This window comes from Mauremys mutica, chromosome 1 (genome assembly GCF_020497125.1).
Source record: "Mauremys mutica isolate MM-2020 ecotype Southern chromosome 1, ASM2049712v1, whole genome shotgun sequence".
In the NCBI taxonomy this organism is placed as follows: domain Eukaryota; kingdom Metazoa; phylum Chordata; order Testudines; family Geoemydidae; genus Mauremys; species Mauremys mutica.
Window position 1 is genome coordinate 367,829,330 of NC_059072.1, and position 5,765 is coordinate 367,835,094.

General features: G+C 43.2%; 1 pseudogene; it reads left to right on the top strand.

Moving 5' to 3' along the window:
• Positions 1–1,080: 1,080 nt before the first annotated feature.
• LOC123376105 lies at positions 1,081–2,027 on the top strand (annotated as a pseudogene).
• The last annotated feature ends 3,738 nt before the right edge of the window (positions 2,028–5,765 follow it).

Here is a 5,765-nt window from a genome sequence, read left to right on the forward strand (position 1 = left end):
TCTCACTGAGCCAGCTTTTTAGTCAAAGTTATCCACTTTTTTCACTGTGAAATTCTGGCTTTTTAGCTGCCTAATGAATTCCTCTAATAAACTCATAACTTTCATTCCCATTTCTCTGTCTCCATTTCCTTCCCCCAATCCGTTTCACTCATAATTTGCCTCATTTTAGAGGAAATAACACTTTTAAAACACGAAGTGTCTATAGATATTATTGCTTGGGAACTGTTCTCTCTGTGTCCATTTGAATGTAATAAGCCCCATTCTTTATTTTCTTCTCCTCTATCATATGCTCCCTTCTTTGTCTCTTCTCTAAACTAAACTGTCCCAGATTTTCAGTATGCTGCACTAGGATAGTCTCCCCCCTTCTCATAGACTGTATCAGAAACTCCCTTTTTAGCTGCTCTATTCTTTATAGAGATTGGGTGAGAAAAACAGAGTGCGTGTGCAGAGCAGGTTAGTGTCCATCCCATTCCTTAGGCATTCGAACATTGTCTTTGTTTTGGCAACTACTGGGAATGAGCCGGTGTTTCCGTGGAGCCCAGGTCTTTTCCCTGAGGTGTTTTCTGCCTGGGATGTTTCCCCTGCCACATGACTAGACAAAGGCTTGGTTATTTTCAAATCTCAGATATTTAGCAACCATGTTAATGGGGAAAGCCCTACAGTATGGATTCTCAGGCCTGGATTTCATTGCATTAAGGAATGATGAGGGATAACCAGTATCCACAATCCTGTTTGCTGTGGGTGCTATTAAGTTTTCCCACATCATAATGTGTGAGAATGATTGATGCATGGACCACCATCTTGTGTAGAATTGGCATTAGTAGGGCCAGTTGTTCAGAATTAATTTCTCTGAATAATAAAAATAATTTCAGTGTCTGAAGAGCCACCAATCTGCTTCACCCATGACAATAGTGTTCAGTGATGCATGTAGTGTCTCATATTACCATTGTTTCTCCATCCAGGCCTTTCTACTGTGACCATCACCCTAGAGCCTGGGCACATACAGGAAGTCAATAAAACATATGGTACATACAGGAGACACTGTTCTGTTTCAGAGCTGGGCACCTTCTCCCCTACTCTATGTCAGATTCCAACACAACTGACTTCACCAACCCCTCCACCTTCATCCTACTTGGCATTCCTGGCCTGGAAAGGGCCCATGTCTGGATCTCCATCCCTTTCTGCACCATGTATGCCATAGCCATCTTGGGGAACTTCACCATCCTGTTCATTGTCAAGAGAGAGCGGAGCCTCCATAAGCCCATGTACTATTTCCTCTGCATGCTGGCCATCACCGAGCTGAGCATGTCGAAGTCCATCCTGCCCAAAATGCTGAGCATCTTGTGGTTCAATTCCAGGGAGATCGATTTCATTGCGTGCCTCATCCAGATGTACTTCATTCACTGCTTTGCAACAATGGAGTCAGGAATTTTTCTGGCCATGGCTTTTGATCGCTATGTGGCCATCTGCCATCCCCTGAGACATTCCACCATCCTGAAAAAACGTGTGGTGGTGAAGATTGGCCTGGCCTTGGTGCTGCGTGGCTGCTTACTCATACTGCCATATCCTTTGTTGGCGAGTCGGTGGCCATATTGCAAGACCAACATCATCCCCCACACGTACTGCAAGCACATATCTGTGGTGAATCTGGCCTGCACCGACATCCTCCTCAGTACTAACTACAGCCTCTCTGTGACAGTCTTTGCTCCAGGTATGGATGTGTTTTTATTCCTGTGTCCTATATCCTGATCCTCAGGGCTATCTACAGCCTTCCCACAAAGGACGCCCGGCTCAAGACTTTTGGGACCTGCAGCTCCCACCTCTGTGCTGTTTTTACCTCTTACATAACATTTGTCTTCTCTTTTGTCATGCACCGGTTTGATAACACTATGCCCCTGTATTTGCTCATTCTCATGGCCAACGTGTACATTCTGGTGCCCTCCATGCTACACCCCATCATCTACGGGGTGAGGACCAAACAGATCCGGGACAGGCTGCTCTCACTATTTACTCCTAGAAGGACCTAAAGTTCCCTCCTGGTGCTCAGATTTTCAGACTGAGCTCCGTGCAGAGCTGGTTGGGGACATAGTCCTGGGCGCTCTTCCCTGAATCACTAACTGTGCTGTCAAAGGGCATTAAACACTTTACTGAATGTACGGTGCTGTGTTAGCATGACAATCTGGGGAATAGGTCTATGAACAACTCATGAAGTTGTCACCTTTCTTATTGCTTGTAACTGGACCCCCAAGACCTCCCCTTTGCCACTCCTTCCAAGATGGCCAATGCCTGTTCTGCCTCTTCCCTGCAGGCCCTCTCTATCACTCGATCCTCTCCTCTCTTCCCCTCCCTTGTCACTTGCTGGATCATCTCCATGTCCCTCCCTCCAACCTCCACAGCCAGTAAGGGAGCCATTTCAGGATATTTTGGGGATGAGGGAAGTTTAACTGTGATTCCGGGGTTACTTAGGCTCCTAAAAACGTGAGTATTTTGGCAGATAACTGAGCAATTAAAGGAGCACTGTATGGAAGAAAGAAAATTAAAGAAACATTAGACCCACTCAGCTCTAATGCATATTCTGCCATCTTATGGTAAATCACTTAAGGGACACTGGTAAGGTTTAAAATGTTAATGTACGTTCTTATTTTGTTACCTTTGTACAGAGAGAAACCCCATCAGGACTCCTGGATTCTATGTCAGCTCTGGGAGGGAAGTGGGGTGTAGTGGGTTACAGCAAGAGGCAAATACATCTGGGGTCTATATAAGAACATCAGAATACCCATATTGGGTAACACCTATCTTTTCAGAACTCTTTTTGAGACCTGATCTACACTGGGGGGGGGTGTCAGCTAAGTTGGAGTAAATTCTGCAACTTCAGCTACTAAAATAGTGTAGCTGAAGTCAACGTCCTAAGAGCTACTTAGCGCAGTAGGTCGACTGTTACTGCTCCCCCGTCGCCTCCGCCTACGCTTTTCGCTCCGGTGGAGTATCGGAGCATTTGGTGGCCGATTTATCGCATCTTCACAAAAAGCCATAAATTGACCTCCAGTAGATCGATAGCTCCGGAGGTAAGTGTAGACATGACCATAGTCTTGGCCCTCACAACATCATCTGGCAAGGAGTTCCACTGGTTCACTAAGAAGAAATACTTCCTTTTGTTTGGTTTAAATCTGCTGCCTATTAATTTCCTGGGGTAACCTCCAGTTGTTGTATTATTTGAAGGAATAAATAACATTTTCTTATTCAATTTTCCCCACCATTCATGCTTGTATAGACCTCTCTCATACCCTGCCCCCCCCCAGTCATATTAATCTTTCTCCTTTTGGAAGCTGTTCCATACCCCTAATCATTTTTGTTGCCTTTTTCTGTAACTTTGCCTATTCTAATATACTTTGTTTTCAGGTTGGGCTACCAGATCTGCATGCAGTATTAAATATGTGGGTGTACCATGGACTTATATAGATGCAATATGATATTTTTATATATTAATAAAATTAATCGGCCACTGGTTTAAAAGAAAGTAAAGGAATGATACACACAACTCAAGGTTAACCCATGGAACTCTTTGCCAGAGGATGTTCTGAAATCCAATACTATAACAGGGTTCAAAAAAGTACTAGATAAATTCCTGGACGATAGGTCCATCAATGGCTATTTTGCAGGATGTGCAGGGGTGATGTCCCAAACTCTGTTTGCCAGAAGCTGCAAATGGGTGATGGGGGATGGATCACTTGATGATTAGCTGTTCTGTTCGTTCCCTCAAAAGCACCTGGCATTGGCCGCTGTTGGAAGACAGGATACTGGGCTAGATGGATCTTTGGCATGACCCAGTATGGCCATTCTTATGTTCTTATGATGACTGAGGTAGAGAATGGAGGGAAGATGTTATATTGTGTTTATCTGGATCTGGGTACCTCTTATGCTGCCTAAGGTAGAGGAATTGTTTTAGCAACCTGTGACCGGGGTGACAGGGGACTCCAAAATGAGATTGTTCAATAAAGGCAAATTTTAGAGAATAGGGCTGACAATCCCCAGAATCGGTGGTTATTCCAAAACTTAGATTTGGCCAGCCAGCAAGAACAAATCGTTCACAATGATTTACACCGAAGTTAAAACACTGGTCCCTTAGAGCCACCCAGCCTTGGGCTTCCAACCAGACAGACAAGTCAAGTACGATGATGAGTACTGAAAATCTTCTTCCTCATATAAAACAGTTCTACTGATCCCAAAGGATTGGACACAGCACCTCCCAGGTCAACGAGTATTTCAGCTCCTACCCAAATACACGCTTTCTGCCCATTTTTTATTAATTAAACTAAAATTTATTGAAAAGAAAAGTGACCAAGTATTGGTGAAACGATCATTTTACATGCAGACATGAATGGAGGTAATCAATCTGTATATAAATCCATGGTGCACCCACATTTTGAATACTGCATGCAGATGTAGTCGCCTCATCTCGAAAAAGATATATTGTAATTGGAAAAGGTTCAGAAAAAGGCAACATAAATGATTAGAGATATGGAATGTCTTCTGTATGAAGAGAAATTAGTAAGACTGGGTCTTTTCAACCTGGACAAGAAACAGCTAAGGGGAGATATGACTGAGGTCTATAAAATCATGACTGGTGTAGAGAAAGTAGATAAGCAAGTGTTGTTTATTACTCTTCATAACACAGGAACTAGGGGTCACCAACTGAAATCAATAGGCATCAGGTTTAAAACAAGCCAAAGGAAGTATTTCTTTCCAGGCATCCTGTAGAACTCCTTGCCAGAGGATATTGTGAAGGCCAAGACTCTAACGGGGTTCAAAAAAGAACTAGATAAATTCATGGAGGACAGGTCCATCAATGGCTGTTAGCCAGAATGGGTAGGGATGCTGTCCCTAGCTTCTGTTTGCCAGAAGCTTGGAATGAGTGACAGGGTTGGATCACTTGCTGATTCCCTGTTCTGTTCATTCCCTCTGGGGCAGCTGGCACTGGCCACAGTTGGAAGACAGGAGACTGAACAAAATGGACCTTTGATGTGACCCAGTATGGCCGTTCTTATGTTCTAATGTTCTAAAGTCAATTTCATAGTAAAGATGATGAGAATACTAGGTATGTCCAGGGAGTAATTGGAAATCTGATGAAGCTTAAGCAGGACTGAGGTAAAAAGCATCATGTTACAAGAGCCCTTTAGATAGTTCCTGGGATGGACAATATACTTTTGAAGTAAATTTCTATTTCCTAATTATCACTGGTAATTAACTACCTGATTAAGATAAGGTAATTATCAATTAGGCCGTTTGTAGATGATTGACCAGAAACTTCAAAGAGACATATAGAAATGGTATTACTACACCAACGATTCAGCTAATAATATTTCCTTTTGATCTCTGAATTATCTGAATACCCTTGTGTAGAAATCATTGGCTTACATTGTTAACTCTAACAAGCTCTAGGCAAACATAGACTACCACAGTCACGGTCTCCTTCCAATTCTTTAACAATACAAGCCCACATTTCACAGCTCTAGCCTATGTCCCATGGAATGGCCCTAACTCCCATGTGCATACTTTCTAACATGGCTCTGAATCTGGTGACATTAACCTTCATGGCTCTGAATCTGGTGACATTAACCTTCAAGTTGCTTGACCCATTCTGGCCATGTGTCACATAACAACTTTTTTACCAGACCTGGGCCTCTTTCCTTTAACAATCATGTGCCCCCCATAAGAGAAACTGGAAACAGATTGAACCAAAGTGTAAGCTTTTGTGGGCTACAGTC